The sequence below is a fragment of the Carcharodon carcharias genome, chromosome 7 (genome assembly GCF_017639515.1).
Source record: "Carcharodon carcharias isolate sCarCar2 chromosome 7, sCarCar2.pri, whole genome shotgun sequence".
Classification (NCBI taxonomy): domain Eukaryota; kingdom Metazoa; phylum Chordata; class Chondrichthyes; order Lamniformes; family Lamnidae; genus Carcharodon; species Carcharodon carcharias.
In genome coordinates, this window is record NC_054473.1 from 64259143 (window position 1) to 64280950 (window position 21808).

The following is a 21808-nucleotide window of genomic DNA, read 5'->3' on the forward strand; positions in this document are numbered from 1 at the left end:
TTTGGCTGACGTAAATGGGGCCTCATTTTTTTTATCCCATGCTCAATGGAAAAAACATTGAAGGAAATAAATTAATGATTTAATCTCAGTGATTGCACATTTTCATAGCACAGCCAAAGTACGGTTTAATATACTTTGCTGTCTAAACATACTGAAGATTTCAGAGATGATACTGATTTCATTTGTGAATGGGGGGTGGGGGAGGGTGGATGTGGGCAAGGGGGACAGAGGAGAAGTTTGCTACGCTGTCCTTAGTAAACATCTTCACAATGTCACATTTTGTATATAATGGAGCATTTTAAAACAGGGAGCTGAGGATCAGATACATGTAGTTCACTCATTGGCACATTACGTGATAATTTGAGCTCCATCCTTGACCCAAAAAGTGAGATCATGCCAGGCCACTATATTCCTCCATCCCTTCTTTACTACCAATCAAGCTACCATTTCCTTGACCCAATCCATCGGCTGAAGCCTGATCATTTCACCTCCCTTAATCCTTTTTTTTGCCCCTCCATCCATCTCTATTTTCACACTTGCCTAGTCATTTTTCTCCTCTCTTCTGGTGGTGTCTCTTGATCGCCTCCGCTTCTCTCTCTCCTAGTCACAGTAAATATTGAGAAAAATATCATTGTTATCACAAATATAATGCCTGCTTCAAAGATAAATTCCACTGAGCAATGAAATTGAGACATCATTACACCAATGAAGTACTGTAGCAATTAAGAGAGAAGCTTCAACTCTTTAAAATAGTCAGGCTTGAAGAATTGGTAAAAATTGTTCCCTGTTCGGTCAAAATCCACCAAACAATAGCCTTTTCCAGTTCTTCAACACAGGAATTTTTGACTTTGCTGAAAATAGAGACATGCTATCCGTCATGATGCTATTAATGTATATAATATTTTGGAAAATATTTTCTTTTAAAATAGAGGTTAGTCTATGTGTATGTCTTAATTGGATTAAAGCAGCTAATCTGGGAGCTTTGATATGTGCTAGTTTGAGATGTAAACAGAGAGGTAGGCCAGAATTTTCCATTTGTCGGTTGGACGGGCCCGACTGACTCAGCGGCGGGCGGGTGGACGATTGCCGCTGGCGAAATGGGCAGCACCGCCATTTTCCATGGGTGGGCCAATTAAGACCCACACAGCGGCTTTGCGACTCCTGTGGAGAACGGGAAAATAGTCGCGGGGGTGGGCGGCCTCAGACTGCCGGTTCCAATGGAGAGCCAGCAGCCTGTATAAAGAGTGGCCAGGCAGCCTGCTTGAAGCAGTGATCAGAGATCAAGAAATGTTGCAAGGAGGTGGAGAAGGAGTGGGGCAGGCAGCAGGAGAGGCCAGTTGGGGGCCACTGTGCCCCAAGATTTTCGGATGCATGCCTTGCTGTCCTCCTGCAAGAGGTGGGAAACTGGCGTCAGATTCTGTATCCTGAGGATGGGAGGAGGACGGCCTCCCATGTCACCAGCCAGGCGTGGGTGGAGGTGGGCGAGGCAGTAAGTGCCCATGATGATGTCCAGTGCACTGGCACACAGTGCCAAAAACGCTTCAATGATTTGCTGCGCTCTGGAAGGGTACCATCTGTCTGGGCTATTTGAGGCAGAAGGCGGCCTAGCCTTTGAGCTCCCCCACCATGTCTTGCTGCCATTACTGCAGAGGGCACCTATCACACGCTGGGTGGGCAAATGGGTTCTGACAATGCTTACATCAGCCTTAGTGGTTGAGGAAAAGAAGGGTTCTCCCCACAGCACATGTTGGTTTCTGTGGCATTTGAGTAGTTTGGGGGCAAGCTGCAGGGGAGGCCAGTAGACACATACTCAGAACTCCAACACATGTCATGTTGATGGTAATGACATGGTCCAAGGGGTGCCTCAATGTCTTTTGGGCAAGTCCCATCTGCTGGCATCGGCACCACACCTATTTGATTCTCCTTGCCATGGGCACTAGGACCAGTGTGCTATTCAAAGTTAAAAACAAAAAAACTGCGGATGCTGGAAATCCAAAACAAAAACAGAATTACCTGGAAAAACTCAGCAGGTCTGGCAGCATCGGCGGAGAAGAAAAGAGTTGACGTTTCGAGTCCTCATGACCCTTCGACAGAACTTGAGTTTGAGTCCAAGAAAGAGTTGAAATATAAGCTGCTTTAAGGTGTGTGTGTGGGGGGCGGAGAGATAGAGAGAGAGAGAGGTGGGGGTGTGGTTGTAGGGACAAACAAGCAGTGATAGAAGCAGATCATCAAAAGATGTCAACGACAATAGTACAATAGAACACATAGGTGTTAAAGTTAAAGTTGGTGATATTATCTAAACGAATGTGCTAATTAAGAATGGATGGTAGGGCACTCAAGGTATAGCTCTAGTGGGTTTTTTTTTATATATAATGGAAATAGGTGGGAAAAGGAAAATCTTTATAATTTATTGGAAAAAAAAGGAAGGGGGAAACAGAAAGGGGGTGGGGATGGGGGAGGGAGCTCACGACCTAAAGTTGTTGAATTCAATATTCAGTCCGGAAGGCTGTAAAGTCCCTAGTCGGAAGATGAGGTGTTGTTCCTCCAGTTTACGTTGGGCTTCACTGGAACAATGCAGCAAGCCAAGGACAGACATGTGGGCAAGAGAGCAGGGTGGAGTGTTAAAATGGCAAGCGACAGGGAGGTTTGGGTCATTCTTGCGGACAGACCGCAGGTGTTCTGCAAAGCGGTCGCCCAGTTTACGTTTGGTCTCTCCAATGTAGAGGAGACCACATTGGGAGCAACGAATGCAGTAGACTAAGTTGGGGGAAATGCAAGTGAAATGCTGCTTCACTTGAAAGGAGTGTTTGGGTCCTTGGACGGTGAGGAGAGAGGAAGTGAAGGGGCAGGTGTTGCATCTTTTGCGTGGGCATGGAGTGGTGCCATAGGAGGGGGTTGAGGAGTAGGGGGTGATGGAGGAGTGGACCAGGGTGTCCCGGAGGGAGCGATCCCTACGGAATGCTGATAAGGGGGGTGAAGGGAAGATGTGTTTGGTGGTGGCATCATGCTGGAGTTGGCGGAAATGGCGGAGGATGATCCTTTGAATGCAGAGGCTGGTGGGGTGATAAGTGAGGACAAGGGGGACCCTATCATGTTTCTGGGAGGGAGGAGAAGGCATGAGGGCGGATGCGCGGGAGATGGGCCGGACACGGTTGAGGGCCCTGTCACCCCACCAGCCTCCGCATTCAAAGGATCATCCTCCGCCATTTCCGCCAACTCCAGCATGATGCCACCACCAAACACATCTTCCCTTCACCCCCCTTATTGGCATTCCGTAGGGATCGCTCCCTCCGGGACACCCTGGTCCACTCCTCCATCACCCCCTACTCCTCAACCCCCTCCTATGGCACCACCCCATGCCCACGCAAAAGATGCAACACCTGCCCCTTCACTTCCTCTCTCCTCACCGTCCAAGGACCCAAACACTCCTTTCAAGTGAAGCAGCATTTCACTTGCATTTCCCCCAACTTAGTCTACTGCATTCGTTGCTCCCAATGTGGTCTCCTCTACACTGGAGAGACCAAACGTAAAATGGGCAACCGCTTTGCAGAACACCTGCGGTCTGTCCGCAAGAATGACCCAAACCTCCCTGTCGCTTGCCATTTTAACACTCCACCCTGCTCTCTTGCCCACATGTCTGTCCTTGGCTTGCTGCATTGTTCCAGTGAAGCCCAACGTAAACTGGAGGAACAACACCTCATCTTCCGACTAGGGACTTTACAGCCTTCCGGACTGAATATTGAATTCAACAACTTTAGGTCGTGAGCTCCCTCCCCCATCCCCACCCCCTTTCTGTTTCCCCCTTCCTTTTTTTTCCAATAAATTATAAAGATTTTCCTTTTCCCACCTATTTCCATTATATATAAAAAAAAACCCACTAGAGCTATACCTTGAGTGCCCTACCATCCATTCTTAATTAGCACATTCGTTTAGATAATATCACCAACTTTAACTTTAACACCTATGTGTTCTATTGTACTATTGTCGTTGACATCTTTTGATGATCTGCTTCTATCACTGCTTGTTTGTCCCTACAACCACACCCCCACCTCTCTCTCTCTCTATCTCTCCGCCCCCCACACACACACCTTAAACCAGCTTATATTTCAACTCTTTCTTGGACTCAAACTCAAGTTCTGTCGAAGGGTCATGAGGACTCGAAACGTCAACTCTTTTCTTCTCCGCCGATGCTGCCAGACCTGCTGAGTTTTTCCAGGTAATTCTGTTTTTGTTTTGTGCTATTCAAAGTGATGGACGCCAAATGTGCCCAAGGGGACCATTGGAGGAGAGGGTTAGGACCAGCCATACTATCTTCTGGGGACTCATCACTAGTAGTGTGGACAGGAGCGCTGGAAACCTCAGATGGGCCACTGTGGTTGGGGTGTGGCTTGCACGTGCAGAGTACATGAGCGAGCAACCCCAATAAATCCTCTTCCCTGTTTTGCAGGCAAAAAGTAATCACAATGCCCGGGAGCGCCAGAGGACTGGAGGTGGGAGCGCCCTCCTCCAGTGCCTCACAACCTTTGAGAAGCAGGCCATGGAGCTGGGCAGGAGGCAGGAGGCCAGGGCGGCCGGGGGGTGGCAAGGCTGGGGTCCAGCGGGCAGGTATTTGAGATCCACAGTCCCATCCACTCTGTCTGCCCACCATCCAAACCACTGATGGTTGCTGCAATCGTTAATGCTGCAGCAATGCTCATTCACAGACTGAGACATTCTGACGTCTGGGTCATACAGGGGGGGCCCTCGACCCCTTGAGGATTCGTGTCTCCACCATCTTCCAAAGTCACCCTATCCCATTTGTGACCACTATCATCATGGTCTAACATGACATTGGATTGCTGCTGTACACCCAAAGACTTATTCCATTCTATGGGGCTTGGGACCTCCTGCACCCTTTCAGACAGTACACCCTACATTACTTTGTCCAGAAGGTCCTCAGCACCTTAGCTGTGAACCTCATGGCACTTATCTTAGATGAATGCCACCACGTTACTCATTCCTGCGCCATGGAGAAATGTTGCCTTCTGCCCACCCGGTCTATGCCCCTCCTTACAGAATGAAGGGCAATAATATGACCTCTCAACTTCCTGAGTTCGGTGGAAAATGTCACAACTGTTTGAGATGTTTCCTTAGCCGCACAGCTATCCAGGAAACAATGCATCCAGGTCAGGTGCCTCTGCACTCTCCCCACTCCTATGGTTTTTTACAAACCATGTGCCATTCATGAGGCCATCTAACCAGCCCGTTTGCATGTGTGTTTAATAGTTGGGGCCCATCTTGACTCATTTCCACCTCACCAATGTTGTTCTTTTAAGGGTCTTTAAGGGTGAGCTACTTATGAGGCTGGGGGGGGGAAGGGATGAAAGGTTGAATTGAATGTATGCTAAAAGATGCACTGTCCTTATTGTTAATTTCAGCATCAACACCAGAGCGACCCATACCTCGACCCCGTGGCCCCCCCTCCACACCTGAGGGCCAACATGTGCAACTTGTGCGGTACATCATTTCAGCCAGTCAGGCACCAACGCAGACACACAAACCTCAGTGGGGACTTTACCGTCGGCTAGTGTCCAGGGTCACAGTGGAGAAGGCACATCACAATTGCTGGAGGAGATGGCAGGGACTGAGAGTGCCGATGGCTCCAGCAGCCGGAGGGCTGCAGGGGACGAGGCACATGCTGAGTCCGGCACTGATGACGTTCCTCTGGAGTTATCCCCATTGCAGCAGCTGCAGGACAGGCGGCAGGAAGTGCGCTTTCATCTGGCAGGGGTGCATGAGGGAATGGTTCAGTTGCTCTCTGCGATGGAGGAGTCTAGGCAGAGTGCACGTGAAGAATATGCCCCCAGGGCAGAGCATCAGGATTCCTTCAATGGGAGATTGGTGACTCTCATTGAGAGGGGCTTCTACCAAATGAATCAAAATATGATTGGATTATGCTCTGACCTGCAAGCCCTCACAGCGGTACTGGCCACAGGTGGTCTTTCCCATTGTGGGAAATGTTGTGGACACCAAGTGCCGGCACTCAGTGCCCATGAATCTGCGGTGAGCAGGGAGGTAGATTTGGATCTCACCTTGGCGCAGCAGCTGCCTGTCATTGCTGTGAGCTCCTCTCAGAGCGCTCCGGATGAGGGCAGCAGCTCCCCTGCCCCTCTGCCAGTCAACGTTTCTTCCGTTGAGGCTGCGACAACTGGGGAGGTGCCAGTTCAGGAACTGGCCACTCCCTCCCAGGCTGGGCCATCACAGGCTCCACGGGCCAGAGGATGCCCGACAAGGTCATCGAGGCCAACAGTACAGCAGAGTCAGCAGGCTGTCTCACAATCCACTCCGAGCGATAGGGCGGCACCTAGACGTAGTACCTGAAAACGTAAGCATAAGGCACATTAGGCTCTCCACAGGTATTTCACTGGTGATCATGTGTTGGCTTTAGAATAGGGACCCATTTTTCTGTCATTGTGAAATAATCATGTGGGCTTTAATTTTGGACACAATAAAGTCCACCTTTGTTACCATGGCTGAGGGTCTTTTCATTGTGGTGCTTTTTTCTTTTTCACACAATTATCATGAGTGCTTGAGTGGACATTGATGTTTCTGTACTAAGGCCTTATTTGCAGCTGATCAGGTGGAAGATGTAGCACTTAAGTGCCACGTGTGGAAGTTCCAGGCAATGCTGCTCCTGCTGATCCATGTGTGTGGAGTTAGCTGAAGGTTCTTTAGATTAAATTGTCCCAGGTGTCCCTGCCTCCTTGGTGTAAACGTGGGTTGTTGTTGTACCCCTCATCATCGCTCTGTGTTTCCTCATCCTCTGAGGCACTGCTGGATTCATCATGAGCAGCCTCATCCAGGGCATCAAGGTCTTTATCGTCAACTGCATCCCCCCTTTCCAGCGCATGATAGTCTGCTGCGTCCTGCACAATCACGATCAGAGAGATGCAATCTGGGGGATACTGGAATGCGCCCCCGAGCGGTCCAAGCAACAGAAGTGCATCTTGAGAAGACCGATGGTTCTCTCCACCACAGCCCTTGTGGTGCCATGGCTCCCATTGTAGGGCTCCTCAGCTTCTGTTCTTGGATGGCGGAGAGGCATCATGAGCCACTTTCTGAGGGGTTAGCCCTTGTCACCCAGCAGCCAACCATCCAGTCGAGCTGGAGCACTGAAGAGCCCCGGCACCTGGGAGTGTCTGAGGATGTAGGTGTTGTGGGAGCTGCCTGGGTACCTTGTACAGACTTGTAGAATCTGCATCCTAAGATCACACACTATCTGCACGTTCATGGAGTGGAAGCCCTTCCTGTTGATGAAGGCACCGGGCTCACCTGCCGGCATCTTGATGGCCCCATGTGTGCAGTCTATTGCACCCTGGACACAGGGGAAGCCAGCAATGGCAGCGAAGCCACTGGCTCCCTGTGTTTGGCTGGCCTGGTCCCAATGGAAGTGGATGAAGGTGAATACCCGTCTGAACAGAGCGTCTGTAACCTGCTTGACACAAGTGTGGACAGCTGATTGGGAAACACCGCAAAGGTCACCCACTGACTCCTGGAAGGAGCCAGAGGCATAAAAGTGGAGGGCAACTGTGAGCTTCAGAGCCGCAGGCATGGGGTGTCCTCCCACACAGTTAGGGGAAATCGCAGGGCCAATCATCTGACAGATATAGTTGACTTCCTCCCTTGAGAGTCGGAGCCTCCTTCGGCACTGCACCTCAGTCATATTGAGGTAGCTGCTTCGCCGCCTGTATACCCTGGCAGCAGGATAGTGGCATTGTCTGCGGTCCCTTGCACCTTGGACAACCTCTTGGCCCTGCGACCCTTGTGCCTGCATCTGGACACCCAAAGGTGGCTCCCCTGGAGGCTGATTGTCCTGGCCTTCTCCTTATTCTATTCCTCCCTTCCTCCTCAGGGGAGTTGCCTCCACTGGAGAGGTCAGAACCCATAACCCCAGGTTAAATGGAGGCCTCCGGAAAGCTGCAAGGTCGAAAAAGAATGCTGTCTGCAGAATCCTTTCACTTTTCACAAAAACCTCTTGGACATCGATGATAACTACTAACAATCACACGGACGAGTTTTAAACACTTTCATCAATTATAACTTCATGTAAAACATGAACAGCCCCTCTGAGTCCACATATCCCAACATTGCAAAAGTTTTCTTAAATAATCTCCTACCCGCCTGCCCGTTGGGCCGTGTGCCGACCCGAAGTTCGCACAGGCCCCCCAAAATTATACACAATTGGCAAGTTAAGGGCCTTAATGAGCCCTTCAATTAATGGCGGGCGAACTGAGTGCGCCCGCCCACCAAAATATCGCAATGACGCACGCTGACGTTGGCACGCTGGCGCGATGTCAGCGCGCGACATTTTACGCACTGACATGCGGGCTACACCATCTGCACGTCAGCCGGAAAATTTTGCCCGTCGAGTCTATTTGCATTTTTTGAATAGAGCAGTCATGAAGTGGGGTGAAAACTTGACACCTTTCTAGCAACTACCAAGCAATATGTTTATGTTACTAATAAAATGGTATTATGAAAGGGGCTTGATTGTTAAAAGGTGAAGTTCAAAGAGGCTGTTAATACAATGGGAATTAACATTCAATGGGGCTGGTAGGTGTAACTTTAGTAGTTTTCAGGTGTACAGGCAGAAGCAATGCCAGGTCAAAAGGCAGCTGTAAGCCTCCAACTGGCTCCAGAGTGGAAAGAACCTCACTTTGAATCTGAAAGGTGAAAATGCTTTGCCTGGTGTCTGTTTAAGTCTATGGGTTGTTGTTGCCTTAATGGAGATTAGTTTGGTAAATTGTTAAAAGGTATGATAGCAGTAATTTAATGCCATGTGTGTATATATTTTAACCTGTGTAAATTAATAAAATGTTTCATTTAGTTTAATGTAAAACCTCAAACTAATGGTCTGATTCTGAGTTTAGAGTCGCATCTCAAACATAACACTTAAAAATGACTGATTATGACAGTTGTTTAAAGTTTCCATCAGGGGTTTTTAAATAATTCCGCTTTACCAACTCATCGGACATAACACTATCAAAGCTTACCGCCTTGCACTCATCAGGACAGCTCACAGGAGACAGGAACAGGGTAACAATAATTTACACTACAATAGAAGAGTGTGCTGATTAGTTGGCAAGTGGACTCCGATTGTGAAGGCATTGCCATGGAGAATGCAGCTTGAAATAGTTAACTGCCCGCTCTGTTCGAATTCAAACCGGGCAGGTTGACTTGGATTGGTAATTTCCGCACCTCAGACCAAGCTCAATGTTTGATTACAAGCACAGAGAATACTTGGAATATGATGCGCAGCCCTGGCCTCCAAAGTGAAGCACCGAAGAAAGTGCAGCAAAACTTTGCAAGGATATTGTAAAAATTGAAAGGATGCATCTGTCAGGAAATATTAAGCAGATAGAGAGCATTTTCTCTGGAAAAGAAAAAGAGGTGATCTGATATAGATCTTTACAATTACGATTGGATTAAATAGGGTAAATGTAGAGAAATTGCTCCATTTATTGATAAGTCCAGAGCAAAGGGGTATAAACAAAAAACATGCACTAACAGAACAAATAAAGAATTTTGGCGTGCTTTCTTCATAGACACTGGTAAGACTATGGAACTTGCAACCTGATAGTCGCCCAACCTCGGACGGCCCACTTCTACCTCCTATCCAAAATCCACAAACAGGACTGTCCCAGCACACCGATCGTGTCAGCCTGTTCCTGCCCCACGGAACTCATTTCTCGCTATCTTGACTCACTTCTCTCTCCCCTTGTCCAGTCCCTTCCCACCTACATCCGTAATTCCCCTGACACCTTACGTCACATCAACAATTTCCAGTTCCCTGGCCCCAACCCCCTCCTCTTCACCATGGACGTCCAATCCCTCTACACCTCCATCCCCTACCAGGATGGTCTGAGGGCAATCTGCTTCTTCCTCGTACAGAGGCCCGAACAATCCCCATCCACCACTACTCTCCTCCGTCTGGCTGAACTTGTTCTCACACTGAACAATTTCTCCTTTAACTCCTCTTACTTCCTCCAAATAAAAGGTGTGGCTACGGGTACCCGCATGGGCCCCAGCTATGCCTGTCTCTTTATGGGGTATGTGGAACATTCCTTGTTCCAGTCCTACTCCGGCCTCCTCCCACAACTCTTTCTCTGGAACATCAATGATTACTTCGGTGCTGCTTCATGCTCTTGTCTGGACCTGGAAAAATTTATTAATTTTGCTTCCAACCTCCACCCCTCCATCATTTTCACATGGTCCATCTCTGACACTTCCCTTCCCTTCCTCGACCTCTCTGTCTCAATTTCTGGTGATAGACTGTCCACAAATATCCATTACAAGCCTACCGACTCCCACAGCTACCTCAACAACAGCCCCTCACACCCCGCTTCCTGTAAGGACTCCATCCCATTCTCTCAGTTCCTTCACCTCTGTCGCATCTGTTCTGATGATGCTACCTTCAAAAACAGTTCCTCTAACACATCCTCCTTCTTCCTTAACTGAGGTTTTCCACCCACGGTCGTTGACAGGGCCCTCAACCGTGTCTGGCCCATCTCCCGCGTATCTGCCTTCACACATTCTCCTCCCTCCTAGGAACATGATAGGGTCCCCCTTGTCCTCACTTATCACCCCACCAGCCTCCACATTCAAAGGATCATCCTCCGCCATTTCCAGCAACTCCAGCATGATGCCACCACCAAACACATCTTCCCTTCAGCACCCCCCCCCCAACCGGCGGCATTCTGGAGGGATCGTTCCCTCCGTGACATCCTGGTCCACTCCTCCACCAACCCCTACTCCTCAACCCCCTCCTATGGCACCTCCCCATGCAAACACAGAATATGCAACACCTGCCCCTTCACTTCATCTCTCCTCCCCGTCCAAGGGCCCAAACACTCCTTTCAAGTGATGCAGCATTTCATTCGCATTCCCCTCAACTTAGTCTACTGCATTCATTACTCCCAATGCGGTTTCCTCTACATTGGGGAGACCAAACGCAGACTGGGTGACCACTTTGCAGAACACCTTCGGTCTGTCCGCAAGCATTACCCAGACCTCCCTGTGGCTTGCCATTTTAACACTTCACCCTGCTCCCTTGCCCACATGTCTTTCCTTGGCTTGCTGCATTGTTCCAGTGAAGCTCAATGCAAACTGGAGGAACAGTACCTCATCTTCCAACTAGGCACTTTACAGCCTTCTGGACTGAATACTGAGTTCAACAATTTTAGATCTTGAAACCCCTCTTCCATCCCCACCCCCTTTCTGTTTCTTCCCCCTCCTTTTTGTTTTTTCCAATAATTTATATAGATTTTTCTTTTCCCACCTATTTCCATTACTTTTAAATGTATTCCACCCATCGTTTATCTATACCTTTTATGCCCTTTTAGTCTTATTTCACCCCACCCCCACTAGAGCTATCTATATCTAGCGTATCCTATCCATTCTTAATTAGCACATTCTTTTAGATAATATCACCACCTTCAACACCTCTTTGTTCTTTTGTCTGTGACATCTTTTGGTTATCACCTCCTATCACTGCTTGCTTGTCCCAACAACCACACCCCCTCTAAACCAGCTTATATTTCATCCCTTTCCTATTTTTACTTAGTTCTGCTGAAGGGTCATGAAGACTTGAAATGTCAACTGTGCTCTTCTCCGCCGATGCTGCCAGACCAGCTGAGTTTTTCCAGGCATTTCTGATTCCGTTTTTGTTTTGCTACCACATGGAGTAGTTGAAGCAGATAGGATTGATGCATTAAATGGGAGAATCAATACCAATATGAGGGATACAGGGATAGGGTGGGATGAGATAAGTAGAGTGGATAGGGATTTGTATGAAGTATAAGGAGCAGCTGAGTGATCAGTCAGGCCCATTCCTCGTACTGTAGATTTTATGTATCTCTATGCAGAGAGAATCAGCAGCTGCTCCACAGGTTGGATCAAAGATCAAAGAAGTTTCTGGGCTGCGTTTGGCAAGAAAGCTGCAACCTGAACATCACTGCCATAAAACATTAAAAGGTTTAAAAAAATACTCTGATTGGCAATCCTGTTTTAACCCTTGGAATAGCAAAAGACTTCCAGAAAGAAAATATGTTTTTCCTTGAATTAATTCTGTACAGATGTGAAATTATGACATGCACAAAACAGAAATCATAACACTTGTGTAATTTTTTTTTCAATTAGTTCACAAGAAGTGAGCTTCGCTGCCAAGGCAAACATTTATTATTCATCCTTAATTGCCCTTGAGAAGGGTGGTGGTGGGCCAGCTCCTTGAACTGTCAGGGGGTTAGTTAGTTCAGTTAGCTGGATGGCTGATTTGTGATGTAGAGTGATGCCAATAGCATGGGTTTAATTCCTGTACTAGCTGATGTCATTCACGAAGGCCTTGCCTTCTCAACTTTGCCCGAGTGTGGTGACCTCAGGTTAAACTTACCACCAATCATTTCTCTCTAATGAGAAAGCAGCCTATGGTCCTCTAGGACTACAGTGACTTCTTGAACTGCTGCAGTCCATCTGGTGTAGGTACACCCACAGTGCTGCTAGATAAGGAGTGCTATAGTCTGTACCAGCTGTATGTTTTTTCTGACTGACTTCGTCATCTTTAAATAATTGTCATTTTAGCTCTTCAAAAGCCTACAAGAAATGTCTTAAATGAACCTCTATTGTTGAAAAATATCTATTAAATTAATTTTTGGTCTATTTGTACAGAATTATTGCTCTACTTGCACCGATTATCATTAATCCCACTTTGAAAACAAAGATAATTTAGAAAGTGCGATTTCTAGTCGTCAAACTATGGAAGCAGCCAAGGACTTAATTAAACAATATTTATGAAATTGGGGGAAAAGGTCATGCTTAAATTATATGGCAAGTTACAGCGAATAGGGCAAGCAGATTACAAAAGCTGACAGGTACACTGTTGAACTACAAAGTCACACTTTTTTGCAAGGGTCACAGCTGAAGCTACTGAAAAAAACATGGGGCAAGATTTTCCCGTCGGCGAGTGGTGGGTTGGGGCCCGCTCGCAGACGCGTAAAATGACGGGCAGAACTCCCGGCATCATCGCGCCCCATTTAAATTTTCAGGAAGGTGGGAGCTCAGCAAAATCAGCTGTGCGCCCACCAACCTGTCAATGGTCAATTGAGGCCATTGACAAAGCCATTAAGCTAATTAAGGGACCTACCCATCCAACCTTAAGGTTGGCGGGCAGGCCAGGAGCCCTGGCAGGCATTAGAAAAAGTATGAAATCTCATCCACGAGCGAGATGAGGTTTTATGTAGGATTTAAAACATTTAATTAAAGTTTTTTTAAAAAATTATGGACATGTCCCAACTCATGTGACAGTGTCACATGAGGGGATATGTCAGGAATTTTTTTTTCTATTTTTAATATTTTTGACAGGAGAAGCAATCTTCCTGAGGCAGCACTTAGCCTCAGGGAGATGAATGCGCTCTTTCATACACATGCATGAAAGAGCGCACTCTCGGTTCGGGGAATCCCCCCCCACACCCCACTAGCACAGGAAGCACATATTGCTTCCGTGCGGACATCACACTGGGTGGGCCTTAATTAGTCCACCCATGTAAAATGGCAGCATGCCCCCGATCGGGGGTGCCGATCGGAGGCACGTCTCTGCGCACCTGCACTTCAACTTCGCCCCCGAAGGGGGGAAAATCCTGCCTAAATTGTGATTAAAATCAATTCAAATATTGAAGCATCACTTGGAATTTATTACAGATCCAAATTGACAAGTGCCTGGCATGCTGCTAGATCACAAAAATGAATCTGTAATGGAACTGCAATACTCATAAAGGAAAAAACCAAAGTGGCACTGGTTGGCACTATGGCTTTGAACTTCTGTCATTTAAATTCTTATTGTGCCTACTTCTCTTTGAGAAACTGACAGGGATCTTGTTTTAATAATGAATCAGAGCAGTCAGCTTGTTTGACAAATGTAATACTTGCATAGTGAGGGCAGACTGAAGTGAGGGGAGTACTAAGGAGTAGGGGTGTTGCTTGGAGTCGAATTTGAAAAAACATTGCTGCCTTTATAGTTAAACCTGCACCTAAATTCAAATTGTTAATTTGGAGATAAGGTGTAAAAAAAATGTAGAAATGTGTTCAACTCCTACACAGACATCCTCCTACTCAAAGACATAAAAGGGCAGAAGGTCCTGTTTTTCTAAAACAAAATTGATACACCATAAACTTATTTGATACTTTTGCTGGTATAGAAACTCTCAAGGCTCTTTCATACATTGACAGGGGCATCCCACAATTACTAATTCTAAGCAATCAGGGTCTCAGCTTCCAACCAGATTCTTGGTTCAGCAAAATACAGATTGGAAATGTATATTTTCTAGCCAGTTGAGAGGTTTTCCAGAATAGGAAATTTAGAAGCAGCTTTCAGTTCAGATAAGAATCACATTCCTCTTACTTTCAACTCTCATCATAGCAATCACCTAGGTAGAGAAAACTGCCTTCACACCAGCAATAAAACTGATATTTCCCATCCACAAGTGTCATAGAATGCTTTGGCAAGCGTATTGCTTTCTTTGCTTAAACAAATAAATTACTTGGAACGAAATATAAAGTCCTCCAAGTTGCATTCCCCTTTAGCTGCAGCTTTAAGGTTTTTGAACACACCTCACTTCAGTCATTTTTATTCATTTCACAGTGATTTGTGATTGTCACACACACAAAGCAGCATGACACCTTCCATAGGGAAACAGGAGCCAGTGTGAATAAGACAAGCAACAGCATCCCTCCTCAACCAATCAGACCAAGTATTATTTAAACAACACAGAGGCTGAACCAAGAAAAAACAGAAAATGCTCGAAATACTCAGCAGGTCTGGCAGCATCTGTGGAGAGAAAAACAGAGTTAATGTTTTAAGTCCAATATGACACCTCAGAACGGACTGAACCAGGAAGCATACGTTAGAACAGTAAAGCTTCTGCACAGAAGCAAAATAAAGGGAAAGGAAGCAGAATGAGATTAAGAGAGTGATGAGACACTAAAAGTTATAAACATAAAATTTTTATTTTTCAAAATCTCCAATAACTAAAATTTGAGGGCATGAGATTTCCCACATATAAAAGTAAATCTTCAGCATTGGAGAAGTTGTTTAGCAGTAAGACTTCACACGCCATTAAAAATCCCCCAGCCCTTGAATGGACAAACCCTAACATTTGCTGATGTGTTTAGTGATTAAGTGGTTAAGTAACATAATATTCAAACACATGACGGGTATGAAGTTAAGTCTCTTTGTGATAATCCAGTACGTGAAGCTTCTGGAGGAACAGGGCAATTCGGACAGCAACTTCTTGATTTCTACATTTACAAGCACAAACACCAGGAGTTGCTGTCAATTTCTCCTTTAAAAACATGGGTCTGGATTTTGCCTTATGCATTGATGGAAAGTTGGCATCACTGGCTGGGCCAGCATCCATTGCCGATCCATAATTTCCCTCAAGAAGGTGGTGGTGAGCTGCCTTCTTGAACTGCTGCAGTCAATGTGGTGTTGGAACACCCACAGTGCTGTTGGGAAGAGAGTTCCAGGGTTTTGACCCAGCGACAGTGAAGGAACAGCGATATATTTCCAAGTCAGGATGGTGAGTGAATTGGAGGGGAACTTCTAGGTAGTAGTGTTCCCATCCATCTGCTGCCCTTGTCCTTCAAGATGGTAGTGGGGTCATGGGTTTGGAAGGGCTGCTGACGGAGCCTTGATGAGTTCCTGCAGTGCATCCTGTAAATGCCGCTGTGCGTCCATGGTGGGGGAGTGAATTTTTGTGGAAGGGGTGTCAATCAAGTGAGCTGCTTTGTCCTGGATGGTTTCAAGGTTCTTGAGAGTTGCTAAAGTTGCACTCATACAGGCAAATGGAGATTATCCATCACACTCCTGACTTGTGCCTTGTAGATAGTGTGCAGGCTTTGGGAGTTAGGAGGTGAGTTACCTGTCACAGGATTCCTCACCTCTGACTAGCTCTTGTGGCCACAGTATTTATATGGCTGGTCCAGTTCAGTTTCTGGTCAATGGTAACCCCCAGGATGTTGACAGTGGGGGGTTCAACGATGGTACTGCCATTGAATGTCAAGGGTGATGGTTAGATTCCCTCTTGTTGGAGATGCCTGGCACTTGTGTGATGTAAATGTTACTTGCCACTTGTCAGCCCAAGCCTAGATATTGCAAGTCTTGCTGCATTTGGGCATGGAATGCTTCAGTATCTGAGGAGTCACGAATAGTGCTGAACATTGTGCAATCATCAGTGAACATCCCCATTACTGACCTTATGATGGGTGGAAGGTCATTGATAAAGCAGCTGAAGATAGCTGGGCTGAGGACACTGCCCTGAGGAATACCTGCAGTTATGTCCTGGAGCTGAGATGCTTGAACTCCAAGAACCTCAACCACCTTCCTTTGTCTCAGATTTGACTCCAACCAGTGGAGAATTCCCACCACTCCCCCCACCCCACCCACCCACAATTCCCATTGACACCAGTTTTGCCAGGGTTCCTTAATGCCACACTCAAATGCTGCCTTGATACCAAGTCAGTCACTCTTGCCTCACCTCTAGAGTTCAGCCCTTTTGTCCATGTTTGAACCAAGGCTGTAATGAGGTCAGAAGCTGAGTGGCCCTGGCGGAACCCAAACTGAGCATCAGTGAGCAGGTTATTGCTCAGCAAGTGCTGCTTGATAGCATTGTTGATGACCCCATCCATCATTTTACTGATGATTGAGAGTAGACTGGTGAGGTGGTAATTGACTGGGTTGGATTTGTCCTGCTTTTTGTGTACAGGACATGACTGGGCAATTTTCCACATAGCCGGGTTGATGCCAGTGTTGTAGCTGTATGGGAACTGCTTGGCTAGGGGCACAGCCAGTTCTGGGGAATAGGTCTTCAGTATTATTGCTGGAATATTGTCAGGGCCCATAGCCTTTGCAGTATCCAGTGCCTTCAGCCGTTTCTTGATATCATGTGGTGTGAATCGAATTGGCTGAAGACTGGCATCTCTGATGTTGAGGACCTCTGGAGGAGGCCGAGATGGATCATCCACTCGGCACTTCTGGCTGAAGATTGTTGTGCATGCGTCAGCCGTCTCTTTTGTACTGATGTGTTGGGTTCCTCCAGCATTGAGGATGGGGATATTTGTGGAGCATCCTCCTCCAGTGAGTTGTTTAATTGCCCACCACCATTTACGAATGGATATGGCAGCACTGCAAAGCTTAGATCTGATCCATTTGTTGTGGAATCACTTCGCTCTGTCAATCACTTGCTGCTTCTGCTACTTGGCACATAAGTAGCCCTGTGCTTCAGCTTCACCAGGTGGACACCTCATTTTTAGGTATGCCTGGTGCTGCTCCTGGCATGCCTGCCTGCATTCTTCATTGTACCAGGGTTGATCCCCTGGCTTGGCAGTAATAGTAGAGTGGGGAATATGCTGGGCCATGAAATTACAGCTTGTTTCAAGTAAAAATCTGCTGCTGATGACCCAAAGTGACTCATGGTTGCCCAGTCTTGAGTTGCTAGATCTGTTCAAAATTTATCCCATTTAGCACGGTGGTAGTGCCACACTACATGATGGAGGGTACCCTCAATGTGAAGATGGGACTTTGTCTCCACTAGGTCTGTGCAGTGGCCACTCCTATTGATATGGTCATAGACAGATGCATCTGTGGCAGACTGGTTGATGGGGATGAGGTTAAGTATGTTTTTCCTTCTTGCTGGTTCCCTCACCACCTGCTGCAGACCCAGTCTAGCAGCTATGTCCTTTAGGACTCGGCCAACCCTAATTTTGTGTTAGTAAGATAAATGTACACAGAACCATGATTATCCAAGGAATAATCATTGGCAATGACAGAAGGCAACAAAAAAAACCTAACAAATGCAGAATAGTACCACACGTTAACCATTGGGAAAAACTAAGTTCTCTCATTCAGACACAATCACACTGCAAGACACCAATGAAATAATGTGCTGTAGCACTGGCAGAAAATAGACTTAACCTGCCTATTATTCAGCCATTGGAGTTCAAATAATCTAAACATTGGCATAATATTCCTAAGCAGTTAAGAGGCCTCAAACACGGATGTTCAGACACTCAAATTAAATATTGCCATTTGCTGCTTTAAGAAGTTGCTTCACCTTGGACACGAAGTAGAATTAAAGTAAAAGCAAATGAAAACAGAGTAGGAGAAATGATTATTGAGCCAGAATAAAAGCCTCTGAAGTCAAAGCTAGAGGAAACTGTTGAAAATAAGAGCGATTTTACACTGCAACCATCCATCAAAGATTGAAAGCTGCAGCTTGGGTTCCAGCCAGGCAGAATCACTGCTTAGCTTCTATCTTGCTGGAACATCAATGGGCCTGCTCAAAGAATCCTAGAACTGGCATGCACAGGGTTATCTTCAAACAGTCAGAAATTTAAATGTTTATCGTGTACAGCTGGGAAAATCTCTTCTCTGAACATTTAAAATGAGACACATTGAATACCTTGTAAAATCAGGTATGACACAGCACTTCATGTAGTCAAACCAAAACTCTTAAATGTTGTGGTGCTGCTGCTGCTGTTAAGCTCAAGGATCAGGCTGGGTCTCACTCCAGATTTATACTGCAAGTTTAGAGTTGGTGTGAAATAAAAATTGCTTCACACTAACTGTACACTCCTGCTGTAAACATGCCCTAAAATAGATTTTTTATGTTTATTTTATACTTTCTTATAGTATTGATGTATTATTACTATAATATCTCATTATCATAGTATGTGAGCTGCAAGAATGGTTAGTTCCAAGAATGAGGAATTCCTTAATAGTGTAAGCAAGCTCTATGGCTAATGAGTTTCTTGCATACAGTTCTACATAGGCAGGAATTCACCAAAAAAATGAACACCAAACAAATGAATAATACAAGCTTGGACTGCAACTGTGATTACTAATGTAATAAGATACTGATAATTCTAATATTCCCATTTTTTAGCTGCGGTTCTAATTTTTAATCTCCAACAGAGCTCCTAAAAGAAAATTGTTCAATTTTATTTCCCACCGCCTTGCTTATGGAGCAGTAATGTCGACACAGCTGTGATTTTCAAGTATCATTTTCCACCAAAAATTGAATCATACTCATGGCAAAGCTTTTTTTCTCCCTAATATTACTTATTTGTAGCAGTTGAATAGGAGACCTTCTATCTTTGAAATCTGCCTCAGAAAAAATAGAAATGATTAACACTACACCACTGAAACAGCAGAATGATGTTGTCAGCTTTACCACTGTGAAGACTTATACCAGAACAACTACATTAATAAGATATGCATAGGTTAAAATGCCAGCTATTACTCACAAGATAAATTGAATTTTATGCTTAAGGCTTGGGATACATCAATTTTTAAAACAATATATTCATAAGAATACAGATCACAATTTCCAATGTTGTGCCAATGCCTGTGATACACAGGCCTGTGATTGTATTGACCACTGTGAAACCAATAGCAACTGTCGGCATCCACACATGTGCAGCTAAATGCATAAATCCAGGAGTTGCTGTCCATGATTCTCTGGTCTGCCACAGGGATTCTGGTAAAGTCCCTGCAGATGGAATTATTTGGAAATTATTTGAATTGATGTGAACTCCGACTTTCACGCTGTTAGTCTCACCATAAAAACCCTTTAAAAAGTTACACCTTGTTGAATGGGGTGTAACTGTGTTTTTAAATGCTGTACTATGTTTGTAAGTATTGTTGGACAACTTCTCTAGTCCTGAAAGAATTAACTTTAGATTTGTGGAATGTCAAATTCCTCCATTATGATAAAACATCTCAGAGATTTTGTAAAATAAAATTAGAGTTTATGATAGCTCAACTTCTGCCTTAATCCTACATGAATGGCCCAATCTTTGTTTGTCTGTCCGTAAAATGATTTTTAAAAATGAAGGTAATCAGTGGATTTTACTACCTGGTTTGCTGTCTGAGAATCGTTCGATGTGATTAGTTATTTCATCAGTTTGATGATATCACCATTGCTCGTTGCCAGAGATCCCCTTGAGCTGATACCAGGAGGAATTTGACATCAGAAATGGTAAAATCCATGCCACAGATTGCTTGATCTTTGTGGGAAGTTTTCTTTGAGGCCAACAGCAAGCACCGTCACTTCATTGCTGGCTGTAAAACCTGGGCCATAACATACAGGAAAGCGTTGTCTAAGAACTTTCATTCACTTTATCTGGCCTCTACTCAAGAAGGGCAAAATCATTTTGTGGACCTCTTCATTGATGAAAGCATTATCAATAGAATCCAAGGCCAATGATTATCAAATGTTTTTCCTCTCCAATACTATTCTGCACTTGTGAGACCTGAATGAAGGAGGAGAGTAGCACTAAACAATGTGCAGATTACACAATGAAAAGCTTGAGTAATGTGCACAGCATGGGGAATTAGCTATAAGTGGTTGGCAACAAGAAGAAAAAATAATGCCATTTCTCCTATTATGCATATCTTTTTTAAAATGGAAGGTCCAACACAATTTTTAAGTACATTTTTGAAATTCTACAAACTAATTTTGTAATATGTATTTGATCTTCAGTATGCACCAATTCTGTACTTCAAATTAATTTGTAGGTGTACATTGTACCGAGGAGTGTGCAAACAATGCCCATGAACCATTTAAAATACTCTCTACTCTCGTTACTGCCAAATTGTTTTAGCCCCGATAAAGGTTGGATTTGGAGTTTAAATTAAGTAATTTAGATATAAGAACCCAGGAAACTCTTATTGTATGATTATACTTCTAGTTAACAGATAATTCAAATCAAGCAACTTTAGTTCAATAGTAGCAGCCTGTTACTTGTTCTGAATTTAACATAATATATGCAAGAGCTCATGAATCCTGAAGATAGTTAATAAATTATCTGATATATAATGTTGCAATGAAGAACACTTACCGCTTCTTTCAATCACAAAGCTTAGTTTGAAAAAAAATTAATTTCATATATGTGTGTTCAGTTTTCCACAATTGGAATAAGAGTTTTAGTAATTTATAATCTCTTCAGAAAATAGTTTAAAAGTAAGCAAACACAGGCCTATTTTTGCCTAATTTGGTATAAACTGTCCCCAGCTGTACAATATACTATATTTACTATAGTATAAATTCCATCAAAGCTTTTACTCCCTCAAAGAAATGCTGCTAAAATGATTTTAAATTCAATAAGAGGCTTGGGATTTATTCTATCGATTATGGCTTCATTCTAAAGATTAACGTATAATGAAAAAGTCATTTTTAAAGTGTTACTGATTGAAATGCATAACTCATTGGAACGCAACAACACTAATGCAGTGGAAATACATTTGAATTATAGAACATTACTAACACATCTTCTGCGACATTGCTCAGAGTGAGTTATTTTACTTTTACAATAAAAGCATTATCAACAAAGTATAGCAGCAAATGACCGTGACACTTATAGAAATTCCACACTTAAGACATTATAGAGAATGAAATGCAATATTCCAGTTCCTGGTCAAAATCAAAATCCAATTCTGAAAACCTGATAGGTATATAGGAGTTCCTTCCAACAGAAGGTATCCATATCTCAAATATGACATTCATAAGGATAGGCTTCATTTAGGTGCAACAGAAAATTCAGCCATACATGGGAAATAAATGAAGTATTTAAATTAATTACGCTAAAATTTGTATTGCAATAACAAACACTCGACATAACAAATTATTATTCCATAGTGCCTTTAGCACAATTAAAAGACCCAAGGCACTGTACAGGAGCATCAACAAAGTATGACATCGAGCCACAAAGGAGATATTAG

The 21808-nt window shown here is 44.8% G+C and overlaps 1 long non-coding RNA gene across 1 annotated transcript in view; it reads right to left on the minus strand.

Moving 5' to 3' along the window:
* Positions 1–554: 554 nt before the first annotated feature.
* LOC121280555 overlaps positions 555–21808 on the minus strand; it is a 53354-nt gene continuing 32100 nt past the window's right edge. The window contains exon 3 of the long non-coding RNA XR_005943637.1: positions 555–600. This is a non-coding gene — a long non-coding RNA (uncharacterized LOC121280555). The remainder of the gene's footprint in view (positions 601–21808) is intronic.